Source organism: Dama dama, chromosome X (genome assembly GCF_033118175.1).
Source record: "Dama dama isolate Ldn47 chromosome X, ASM3311817v1, whole genome shotgun sequence".
In the NCBI taxonomy this organism is placed as follows: Eukaryota; Metazoa; Chordata; class Mammalia; order Artiodactyla; family Cervidae; genus Dama; species Dama dama.
Genome location: NC_083714.1, coordinates 141,258,013 through 141,271,158, shown reverse-complemented (window position 1 = coordinate 141,271,158; position 13,146 = coordinate 141,258,013). Strand labels below are relative to the sequence as shown.

The 13,146-nt window shown below is 38.9% G+C and overlaps 1 long non-coding RNA gene across 1 annotated transcript; it reads right to left on the bottom strand.

Moving 5' to 3' along the window:
- Positions 1–337: 337 nt before the first annotated feature.
- LOC133051905 (uncharacterized) lies at positions 338–12,717 on the bottom strand. Its single transcript, XR_009691940.1, has 2 exons — positions 12,410–12,717; positions 338–1,239 (listed from the first exon to the last, which is right to left on the bottom strand). It is a non-coding gene; the product is annotated as an uncharacterized LOC133051905 (long non-coding RNA).
- Between the last annotated feature and the right edge of the window lie 429 nt (positions 12,718–13,146).

The following is a 13,146-nucleotide window of genomic DNA, read 5'->3' as shown; positions in this document are numbered from 1 at the left end:
AATCAGTCTGAGTTCTTCTTGAGTTTCCTGGTAGTTCCTTTGCCCAGAAGCTATTTCTCAACTGAAACCCCACCTAACTGCATTATTTTGTTCCCTGAAGCTTCAGCCATTGGCTTGAATGATAATAACGCCCTGTGTTGCTGCCTTTGTGTGTCTACTAAAGTGTGGCCCACGTAGGAAAATATGGCCCTTATATGAGTTTCCTATGGCTGCTATAACAAATTCCCACACACTTATTGACTTGAAACTGTTGTAGGAAGGGGGAGGCCCCCTACAGGGCCCCAGGAGTGGGCTCTTGTCTAACACTCGGAAATGAATTGTCCGAGGAGACACATGCTGACAAAGCAAGAGATTTTATTGGGAAAGGGCACCCGGGTGGAGAGCAGTAGGTAAGGGAACCCAGGAGAACTGCTCTGCCGCGTGGCTCGCAGTCTTGGGTTTTACGGTGATGGGATTAGTTTCTGGGTCGTCTTTGGCCAATCATTCTAATTCAGAGTCTTTCCTGGTGGTGCACGCATCGCTCAGCCAAGATGGATGCTAGCGAGAGGGATTCTGGGAAGTGGACGGACTCACGGTGTCTCCTTTTGAGCTTTCCCGAACTCTTCTGGTTGGTGGTAGCTTAATAGTTCCGTATTCCTTATCAGGATCTCCTGTCATAAAACAACTCATGCAAATGGTTACTGTGGTGCCTGGCCAGGGTGGGCGGTTTCAATCAGTGTGCTTCCCCTAACAAAACTACTAAAATTTATCATTTTACCATGCTGAAGGTTAGAAATCCAAAGTAGATTTCACTGAACTAAAATCAAACTGTTAACAGGGCTGGTTCCTTCTGCAGCCTCAGAGGAGAATCCATTTCCTAACCTTTCCCAGATCCTAGAGGCTACCCACATTCCTTGCCTTGTGGCCCCAAATCACTCAGACCTCTGCTTCCATCATCACATCTCCTCCTCTGCCCCTCCTGCTTCCTCTTTCACTTATCAGGAACTTGTAATTTCATTGGATCCACCAGGATAATCTAGGATCCTTTTCCCATCTCAAAATACTTATTTACATCTTCAGGTTCCTTTTGCCATATACAGTAACGTATTTACAAGCTCGGAGATTAAGGCGTTGACATCTTTTGGGGGGCCAGTATTCTACCTACTGTTGACCTAAAACCAGTAGACAGCAAAAATGGGTTTATTCAGGATCAGCAAAGAATCACAATTCTTCAACCATGGCGGTTCCTGTGTGAGTCCCCTGCAAAAATGGAGAGGAGAACTCTGTTATAGGAAAGGAAGTTAGGAGGCTAGAGTAAACAAACAGGCCGTGGCTTTCCATCGGCTAAGTTGTGATAGTCTCTCATTAGCTGAGCTATTGCTTGGAAGGAAGAGGGAGTCTTTCTTCTTCCTATCGGGCTTTGCTATCCTGGCGTGGAGAAGAAAAGGAAAAACAAAACCCCAAATGCCAAAGGGATTTCAATGGGATGAAGTTCCTCCACCACTTAGAGAATATCTCTGCAGCCGCTGCACCAGCTGGGCCACCATGGTGTCTGAGATGCCGGGGCAGGCCTCCTCCCCCAGGTAGATGGCCCCACGCAGCTCCTTGATGGATCCCAGGTTGCCTCCGCACGCCTGGCTCTTCTCCTTCAGCTCAGCAAAGAGTGGAGAAATAATCATAGATAAACACTGAGAGAAAGGCCTCTTTGGGATGTCTTTCATCTTGTTTCTTTCTAGATCCGACAGCTGGAGAGCTCCATTCTCCAGGAGAGGAAAGACAGAATAAGTGTTCCGTCTTCAATTTATTTGAGTTTTCTTTCTATAAATTTTTTTACACTGCCATAGCTTGAAAGTGACAACCATGCACTTTAACACAGAGCTGCAGCTCCAGAGTCAACATACATGAATTACAATACTAGCTTCAACAACTACAAGCCATGTAGATATGGGAAAGTTACTTTACCTTGCCTCAATTTCTCTATCTCTAGAATAAGTGTTCCAATAGTACCTCCCTAGTAGGATAATTGTTGAAGGCAATAAGTGAAACAATGTACTTAAAATCTTATACAGAACTCCTTAGTATGCATTAGTTATTGTTACTCGTGGGGCTATTATGAGGATTAAACAAGAAAATTCTCATGTCAGCAGACTTTTTCTATAAAGGACCACAAAGTATACGGGTTTGGATTTGCAAAGTATATATTTTTGGCCCTTTTATTATAAAGGGCCACAAAGTATATGTTTTTTGCAAAACTAGCATATTATCAAAAGTGTCAACCATATAGTTTATTATAGATGATTTTGGGGATAACAACCATGTATAGTCATTGTTAAATACACTAAAATCTAAGAAGCACTGAGTAAGGAAAAAAGGGTGTTTATACTCCAAAGTCTGGGCAGGCCTTATGAGATTACCACCAAATTCTATGGTCATGATACCACATCTAATTTTCAGTTTTCTTTTAACTAAAAATATAATTCCTCCTGTTTTTTCTACCCGTGATTTCAAATTAAGTAACCAAGGACACTGCCTTGTACATAGTACATTTTCAATAGCACTTTGCTGAAAACCATTGTCATGGCCCATTGAGTCAAAATCTGTGCGTGCGAGATGTAAGCACTTGCTGTTTGAGGAAGCTCTCCGGGTGATTCCCCGGCCGCCTGAATGGAGAAGGTGCACTCCACAACCTCACGTCTGCTTCCTGTAACAGGAAGAGGACTTACGACATGCTGGGCCCTGGATTACTAGCTGACTGTGACTGAGGCAACATGTGCCACAGTGAGAACACAGCGCTCAGTCGTTGTTTTGTTGTTGTTTAGTCGCTAAGTCCTGTCTGACTCTTTGTGACCCCATGGACTGTAGGCCCCCAGGCTCCTCTGTCCATGGGATTTCCCAGGCAAGAATACTGGAGTGTGTTGCCATTTACTTCTCCAGAAGATTCTTCCCCACCCAGAAATTGAACCTGGGTCTCCTGCACTAGCAGGCAGATTCTCTACCATCTGAGCCAGCAGTGTAGCCCCATAGTTCAGTACAATAAATGATTGTTGACCAATTGGAATCTTTGGATGGCAAATCCCAAAACCCCAAACCAGTTAATTTAGCCAAAGTAGAAAATAAATGAAGGCACTTTAAGGATTCAAAGAAGACAAGTATCAGAAAGGATAAAAAAATAAGGGCATCTTACTAAATCTGAGAAGGAGCAACAGGATGGCTTCTCAAGGATTCTTCACAAGGATGAATGGCCTCTGCCCTTTTCCTATCTTTCTTTTGCTTCAGTCAGAGAGAGATTATCCACTCACTCCACTGCCTAGGAGTGAGTGAGACAGCTTGATGGGCAAGCCTCCCCCTATTCATAATTGATGGAGGAGAGTTTATCTCCATGGAAAAAATGAGTAGGCCTTTACTAGAAGAAAGGACAAGAGGCAGCAGTAAGTTTTTGATATCTAGTTGGTGCTGTTTTTGTTGTTATTAAACATCTTCATAGTGAGGTAGCATAAAACAGTACTCTCCATGGTACAAGGCACACAGTCGATGATGCCTAAGCCTTTCCTGAACACTGCTAAATCACAGTGCTTGCTCTGCAGTGGATTTTAGGATGTTGCCCTTATTCCTATAGAGTAGTGCTTCTCAACTGAGTGATTGTGCCCACTTCACATTGTGGGGGGTTGGTTTCTATTGGCATCCAGTGGGTTGGATGTAACATCCAACAACACGTAGGATAGCACCAGAGCAGAGTATTGTCTGACCTACCCCTACTCTACAGGGGTAAGGCTGAGAAACCCTGGTAGGTGTAAGGTAGGAGGATACTTGTTCTGTTGATGCAGTTTTCCTTTTTCCCCCAACCAACAGGGATGTGCTTTCTTCATTTCCTAAACTATTTCTCTTTGTGTGCTCCACATGCCTTCTTTAGAAGTACAAGTGAGGAGTATATGAATCTTTCCATTTACTGAAGACAGTAAAGCTTGTAGCTGGGTTCTCATGTTGAAATTATCAGTACAACAGACTGACACAGAGAAATAGGAAATGCAGATCACATATCTAGAATTTACCTCTACAAGGTTACTCCAGAATTTAACATGCAAAAAATAAACTAGCAGAAGAAATGAAGCTTGGGTAAACACGTTAAAGAAACACAGAAGAATATTTTAATATTTAAAAATAAATTCAATTAAATGTTGATGTTTTCCGATTTTACTGAAAGCATTGTTTGATAAAATTAAAAGGGCAATTACCAAAAATCACTCAATGTTATATTTTATTTAGATTTTGGAGAGGAAAGGTGTTGATTAGTATCACCTTTGAATAGTGGTACATTTTTATTAATTCTTAAAAGCGCTTATTAAGTTCATCCTTCTATCTGTTTTTTTAAGTATATAATAATATATGCATAATATATGAATAGTAGCCCTTTTCTCTCTTGAATTTTAGAATAACAGAGCCTATTTATTGAAGCTTCTTTAAACTTCCAATTTATGCAGAGACTTTTTTCATGAGAAGAGGCATCAGATGTAGTTCATTATTTTTCAGTTTGTGACCCATTATCATCACTGGCTGAATTGAATAATAGCTTGTTCGTTTCTTCTCAACCCTGGACCCCTCCTATTTACACATACAGGGAATTATTCTGAGTTTAGTGTGGATGTTTTTGCATGCATGTGTTTTCTCAAATGAGTATCATTGTTTTATATATATATTTGTTTCAATGTGAAGAAATTTTTTCCAGTATTATGTATCATGTGTGTGTTTCTCCTGAGCCTTGGGATTTTAAGATCCATCCATGTTACTCTCTGTACTTCTAATTTTTTCATAATTACCATGTAATGCTCCTTGGTGTGGGCTTCCTAGGTGGCTCAGTGGTAAAGAATCCGCCTTCCAACACAGGAGTCATTAGTATAAATGATCCCTGGATCAGGAAGATCCTCTGGAGGAGGAAATGGCAACCTATTGCAGTATTCTTGCCTGGGAAATCTCATGCACAGAGGAGCCTGGTGGGTTACAGTTCATGGGGTCGCAAAGAGTTGGACACGGCTTAGCGACCGAACATGCACATGCTCATTGGTGTTCAGCTTCAATAAATAAGCCCCGTTATTGGTTTTCAAGATGTAACCACCTTGCATCAGGAATTTTTAAGTTCTGCTTTTGCCCCTTTTATGATGGAGTTATAAAAGTGTAATCAAAGCAGAAGCTGCTAGTGGTGAATAGCAGTTAAAATGTCAATTTCAGATCCCTCAAAACTGATTCTGCCCACAATCCCCTAAAATGCTGTTACTTTTAACCCTGGTGAAGAAAATTTTCTTTCCTTAATCCCCAACTCTTGCTAAAGGCTGTTTAGTGTATGTTTTCTCTGAGGCCGTTACCTCTAGCAAATACCACTTTAAATGTAAGAGTTTTTGTCATTGCCTTTCCTTCCTTCAGGCCCCTTTCATCTTACTGCCGACTCAGACTGAGACTTACTGGTCTCAGAATTTTCCTGTCTGCTGGTCTCTTCTATGCTTAGAATTTTGTTCATGTATCACTTTTGAACGTGCAGAAAGAAAAATAAGCAGAATAAATTGTTTAGGGCAGTCTTAAACCTTATATTCAGAGTCCCTTCTGAATGCCTGTTTGACTTGTAGTCACTGATGTCCATGATTGTTCATTCAATATTGTCTTGTAACATCAATAGTGTTGGTGATGTGGCATTTCTTAATAATCCCCACTTTCGTCTCTGGGATTTTTCTTCCAAATTCCTAATAACCACTCTGCATATTTTGATGATTGAGTTCTCCTTGCTTGGCCTGAGAGAGACAATAATTTTCTAAGTATATATCTTTGTAGCACACTGCAACACAGCTTTGTATACTTGTGTGGATATTTTCCTGCTGAAAGCATTTGTCACCTTACTAAAAAAATGTGAAAATCTTTTCAGTTTTTCAATCATTAATATTTGCTTTCCTAATATCAAATTCATAGCTTGCTGCTCTGTTTCCATACCTTTCTGTATACCAGTAACTTTCCATTTCAACATTGAATCATAGTATAATCTTTTGCAAGACATCTTAAATGGGATTTAAGCTTAACATGAGTTGTATCAATACAGAACATAATTCTGTTGAAGTGAAGCCCATAGAAATACCAATGACTATATTGTCTACACTTCGTCAAGGCAAACAGTAATTACTTAGTAGAGAACAATTTAAAACACTATCAACTGTAAGTCTCATCCCAATTTTAAAGATGTCATAGTGTAGAAAATATTCATCTTGTATCATTCCAGAGATAGATACTCAAGATTCAATATGGTGGCTCCATAGACTGTATCAGAGGCCTAAGCTCCTTTGCCTGTTTGCTATTGCTTCCTTAGCACTTGACTTCCACTGTCAAGGCTCCTATAGAGGACAAGATGATATTTGTGCTCCATCAGAAAGGGAGGCAGTCAAAAAGGCAGAGAATTTTCAACTCATCAGTCACCACATAACTTGAAGGGACGCTGGATGGGAGCTACAGTTGTTTACTTGGCCACGTTTATCTCCTGGGAGCAAATTGGGCTGTTGATATGGGGAAGAAGAAAAGAATAAATGCTGAGTAATGAACTAGGGGCCTCTTCACCACATCCTCTTGAAAGGTTCAGTTCCCATGCAACCTGATTCACATACCCCTTCAGCCTAATTTCTATCATATGATAATTCCATGTGCCATGCTTTGTGACAAATCTTGACACTTTATTCTTGTCATTATATGTCATCAAACGTAAGCACAGGTCCATAGTGAATGGTATTTAATATGGCTAAACCACTTCTCCCTAACAGGTCTCATTGTTCTTTGAGGCAGATCTGTCTTCCACATAATAGTCACTTCTCCCAACCCATCACCCACCACGCTGCCACTGTCTGAATTAGCTTCGACACAGTAACTGCTCCATACGTGGATTCCATGTCATCCAGTGTCTGTGGCCTCGATAAGCGATTGCTGCTTCTAGCTGATTTGGTGTCTGAGGCTCCCTGTTTGAGTCCAGGAGGAATTTTATAGATGCAGCAGTTTGAAAAGAGGAAGTTTTTAGAGTCTGCTTATCTCCTTTGGTAACGTTTTAACCCACGTTCTGGCGGACATCAGTTCTGGGTCAGGCATTTCTATAGCATTCAGATGGAGGAAACTGCTGTAGCCTGTTGTAAGGACTCAGGGTCATGCCTAATATTGGCAGCCAAGGCAGAGACGGTGGATTTTATGAGGGTAAAGAAAGACTCAGTGATTCATGGAAAAGGAATTTCTCTTTGAGGTTGTCGTTGCTTTGGACTTCATCCCATAGGATGATAGTTTGCAAATGCTAATATTCCCTGATTTCTCATTTTGAGCCATTTTGGTTGAGTCTGCTTCAACATATTGATGATCATCAAATGTTATGGAATAGCTACTCTACTGGGAGCATCAACAAATGTCCTGGTAGTAGGCCATTGACATAAATATGAGTGGCATTATGTGATGCCTCTGGGCATAGTAATAGTAATAATACTGATATTATCAGTAATAGTAAGTAACACTTATGGAACTCTTTCCACGAGCTGTGCACTGGTCTAGACACTTCAGGTACATTAATTCATTCAGTTTCGCCCACGTCATTGTGCAGTAGCAGACTTCAAGCAGCAGTATCTGCATCTTTGTGGCTGAGGAACTTTTCTGGAATTGTTTTGGCCCTTGTACTTTTGTCCGGGAGCACTTTAACTGACAAGTGTTGGTGTATAAATAGCCCAGCTCCTTTGTCCCTCATATGGGTTGTTTCTGAGTTGTGAGTTTAAACCATTTCCAAAATTTCCTGACAGGATTAAACTCCACTGCGTTGTGGTAGCTGGCTGTATAATACATTCTTTATTGGCTGCTTTATTCTCCCTGTATATTTTCCCTACCCCTGCATTAGAATCTTTCTCTTACAGTCTGCTCCTGGGTAAATGCAAACTAAGACAAATACTAATATCAACCCTGTGAATTAAAACTATTATTATATTTATTTTATAGACACAGAAATTGTAAAAAAAAGGTAAAGGAAGCGGGGAAGAGGTGGTGTTCCAACATGTGCACCAAGTCTGGGTTCAGAGCTCACATTCTAGCTATACCCCATAAACACCATATGAGCTAAGTGAAGGAGTGTAGAGATTTTTCATATCAAGTGGAGACTCCAGTATGGTAGGGAAAAGGGTAACTAGTGATCTGTAGATTTAGTTACTTTTCCAAAAGAAAAACATCTGGTTAAATATGGGGTGCTGTGTTATACAGACTGTTACAGCTATGACTTGGTCCCTGGAACATTGCATGCTGGCTTTTATATGTACAAACTTATTTTTGAAGACTTGGTTTGCCCACTAATTAAACCACTTGGAGGGTTGTTTTTTAAAATCTGGTGCTATTTTTGGGGATGTTAAGCTCTCCCAATCACAGCATTCCAGAATCATCAGCAATCAAAAAGGTGATATTTTTGTCTTCTATTTCCTTCAAGTTCATTTAATGTTTGGATGATGAATGTCTTTTAATTAAAGCCTGTAAGACTATGGATTTACTGTTTGTAAGATGGTGACTTTCTCTGTTAATCCAAAATTGGTCTGTGTGGCCATAAATAAGGGTTTCAGTAGTTTTATATGTGTATATTTTGGCTAAGTGAAAAGGAATTAAGAAGTTATTGCCACAAAGACTTGTTTCAAAAACACTTAGTCATAATTTAATATGGTTTCAGTAGTTTTATATGCATATATCTTGGCTAAGTTAGAAGGAATTAAGAAGTTATTGCCACAAAGACTTGTTTCAAAAATACTTAGTCATAATTTAATATGTGTTACTTTTACCTTCCACCTTAATGGTAAATCAGAGAGGTCCTCACTATTTCTGCCAACCCAACACACTGTGATCTATTCACAGGTTCATATCAACATAACTTTTATTTATTTATTTTTGTTGTTGTTGTTTTTTATTTTTTTTTTTTTTATTAGTTGGAGGCCAATCACTTCACAACATTTCAGTGGGTTTTGTCATACATTGATATGAATCAGCCATGGATTTACACATAACTTTTAGGTGACTGCTTTCAATTTTCCGTTTGTCTACTTTTGGCAGATTACAGGTCAAAAGGTATATCACTGATTCCGCATGATATTAAATTTTATTTGTGACAAAGATTTATTTGAATTATTTAAAAAGCCTTTTATGAAGTGAAAATATTGTTTCTTAGCCCCAATTGATTTGTTTTCTTACTTGACCCCTCTCAATTAAATAATGATATTATACTGAAAATACTTTATATCAGCCTGGAAATCCATGGGATATACATTTATATTTTCATGATAAAAAAAGAACTACAAAATTTTGGAACCAAAGGTTCTGTTTATGTCAGGTGTTGAAGACCCATCAATATGTAGAGAACTTTAAATCTTCATCATAGGGTAGGTCTTTAGGGAAGCAGGAGTCCAAAAATATTGAAGGGGAAAGTCTAGTTCACGGAGAAGATCTGACATGTGTTGAGAAGTCACTCCATGCTAATCTCTGTGGTGTTGCTTTACATGTCACTACATCTTTCCCTAAACCACAGAGAGAACTCATTTTCCCAAGTTGGTGACAAGACTAGAGAGACTTGAGTTCTTCAAATACAGGTCTATCTGACTTCAGAGTTCTGTTTCCAGACATGGGTACCAGGTTGTATTGAAAACCTCCATGCTAAGTGGTTGATTTTGTCTCTTCTGGAAGAGTGGGATTGCTTCCTCCTTCTTGTGGTCCCTTATATGACATCCTGAAGGAAACTCTGTCCATATCAGTATGCTGCTACTCACTTTATTTAGGTGGTGAGCACTACAAAGGTAGGGAAGGAGGTGAGGGCCTGGGACAAGCCTTGGTCATCCCCAGTTTTCCATGGAAGCTATTCTAGATAATGACACATCTGACCATGGGTTTACTTGTGTTCTAATTAAACAGCAGACTGATGCTCAGGTGGAGTGTCTTCTACTGGAATTATTGTGGAAAGAAATGAACCCTGAGATTAAGGGAATCTTCATTACAAGTACAGACCTACAGAGCATTGCAATATGGCCAAAGTTGCTCTGGATAAATAATACTGCTGGGTAATATATTTTGGTTTCATAGAGATAGTTCTGAGCCCTTCAACCTTCACCTTCTCCATCCATTCACTCCTCCCAAATGAAAATTCTCATTTCTTTAGTTCTTAGTGTGAACAAAACAATCTGACTAAATTAATGGATTTGGAGAAAATCTGATTAAAGGATTTTGTACCAGAATTCCTCTAACACCCCTTTGACCCTTCTCCCAGCTCATTTATTATGTAACCTGAATAAGATTTTTTATGGTATTTTCAGGTGATATTCAACAAGATGATTTTGGTTTCAGCAGACAGTATAAACACTGGAATTTAAGCAAAAAATGAGATATGCATGGTGCCCTCAGAAGGAGTAATTGGCTACCAGACAGTAGTAGTTCAAGATTTTCTGTTTAGGAACTAAATAAAATCATACTATCTGGGCTACTAAGGGGAAAAATTATGAAGTGGATGAAATGTGACTGTATGATTTTCTATTTCATGTTTTTTTGTTTGTTTGTTTTGTTTTCACTACAATTGTAAGGGAGATAAGGTTGATTACTAAGGCTCCTACCATTACTAAAATTTTATGAGTAGCACCCAGCTGCCATTTACATATTATAAGTATAAATATTATTCAGCATTTGAACTTAACTTTTTCCTACATTGTCTTTGATTCTACCACCTTGTGTGTATGTGGATGTATCGAAAGTCTTCCTGGTTTATTGCTCACGTGGCAAAACCTATTATTTACAATGGTCAGGATTTAGAGGAATGTTGGTTATTATCTCCTGAAAATTGTTTGGTCTTTCACTTTGAAGGATGTTATTTCTAACACTCTACCATGATTCTGATCATCTCTCAGGAGTTTTGCTGTTTACCTACAGGTCTTCCTAAAAATATAAAGAAGCTTATACATCTTTGGGCAGCATGTAGAATTTTAAAGGGGAAGAACTAGTCCATCTTCTTTAAAATGCTGAAATGTCAAGAGCAGGCTATGAGGATTTGATAACATTTACTGAGCTTCTGTTCTAAATGTCTTCTTCCCTCTCTCTTTTCCATCGCTTCCCTTCCCTCCTCTCTTTCTCCTTTTCTTTCTCTTTCTGCCTCTTTTTAAAAAATTAGACTCAATTATGAGGTTTGATTTTCAAAAAATGAACCTATATTCTCAGAGGGTATTTTACTTGGTGTCTTATAGCTCTCTTTTATTTATCCTTTTTGTTTCTTTGGAGATGGGACATAAAACAAAAATTAGTTTGCCTCCCTTGTTGGGAAAGAAGAAAAAGTTATCTGTCTTGTTTAAAATGAGATATATTTCCTCTGTGTTCCAGTTATTTTGGACTTTTCCTTTAGCCACTTTACAAAGGAGGGAACTATCATTCATTAACATTATACATTAACATCATACATTAAGTCCTTTGTTTTATGAACTCCAGAGAAATGGTTTTTCAGAAAAATTTTTGCTATTTTTGCATAATCTCTTGCCTTACTAATGAAGAAACTGGGCCTACTAAATTGAATTTTTTTCTTAATTTTTAGGTAAGAATAACATCTTTATGTCTTGAAGCCTCAGCACTGATAATGTCTCCTCATAGATGCCATTTCTATGCTAAGAGACCTTCCCCAGTATCCCAGAGTATGAGTCTATACTCTAATAGTTATTATTTCTTCAAGCTATTCAACTGATTTCTTTCAAGGTCTGCCTTCCCACTGGCCTCTAAACTATTGCCAGTGGTCAACACTATCCTGTACATATGTAACAGTAGTAGGACTTCAAAACTGTGCTAAATATTTCGATTTTATGTATTACTTAAGAAGCACACATATATACCTATATAGCAGTATAATTAAATGCTAAATCAAAATCATGATTATACAGTGTAAGTGACAAATAGATTCAAGGGATTCGATCTGCTAGATAGAGTGCCTGAATAACTCTGTTAGGAATGGAGGTTCTTAACATTGTACAGGAGGTGATGATAAAATGATCCCCAAGAAGAAGAAATGCAAAAGGGCACATGGTTGTCTGAGGAGGCCTTACAAATAGCTGAGAAAAGATGAGAAGCAAAAGGCAAAGGAGAAAAGAAAGATATACCCATCTGAATGCAGAGTTCCAAAGAATAGCAAGGAGTGATAAGAAAGTCTCAGTGATCAATGCAAAGAAATAGAGGAAAATAATAGAATGGTAAAGATAGAGGTCTCTTCAAGAAAATTAGAGATACCACAGGAACATTTCATGCAAAGATGGACACAATAAAGGACAGAAACGGTATGGACCTAACAGAAGCAGAAGATATTAAGAAGAGGTGGCAAGAATACACAGAAGAACTATACAAAAAAGACCTTCATGACCCAGATAACCACAATGGTGTGATCACTCACCTAGAGCCAGACATCCCGGAATGCAAAGTCAAGTGGGCCTTAGGAAGCATCACTACGAACAAGGCTAGTGGAGGTGATGGAATTCCAGTTGAGCTATTTCAAATCCTGAAAGATGATGCTGTGAAAGTACTGAACTCAATATGCCAGCAAATATGGAAAATTCAGCAGTGGCCACAGGACTGGAAAAGCTCAGTTTTCATTCCAGTAACAAAGAAGGGCAATGCTAAAGAATACTCAAAATACTGCACAATTGCATTCATCTCACATGCTAGCAAAGTAATGCTCAAAAATTTCCAAGCCAGGCTTCAGCAGTATATGAACCGAGAACTTCCACGTGTTCAAGCTAAATTTAGAAAAGACAGAGGAACCAGAGAACAAATTGCCAACATCTAGTGACTCATAGAAAAAGCAAGAGAATTCCAGAAAAACATCTACTTCTGCTTTATTGACTACGCCAAAGCCTTTGACTGTGTGGATCACAACAAACTGTGGAAAATTCTTCAAGTGATGGAAATACCAGACCACCTGACCTGCCTCCTGAGAAATCTGTATGCAGGTCAAGAAGCAACAGTTAGAACCAGACTTGGAACAACAGACTCATACAAATTGGGAAAGGCGTATGTCAAAACTGTATGTTGTCACTGTGCTTATTTAACTTCTATACAAGTACATCATGCAAAATGCTGGGCTGGATGAAGCACAAGCTGGAATCGATTGCCCGGAGAAATATCAATAAC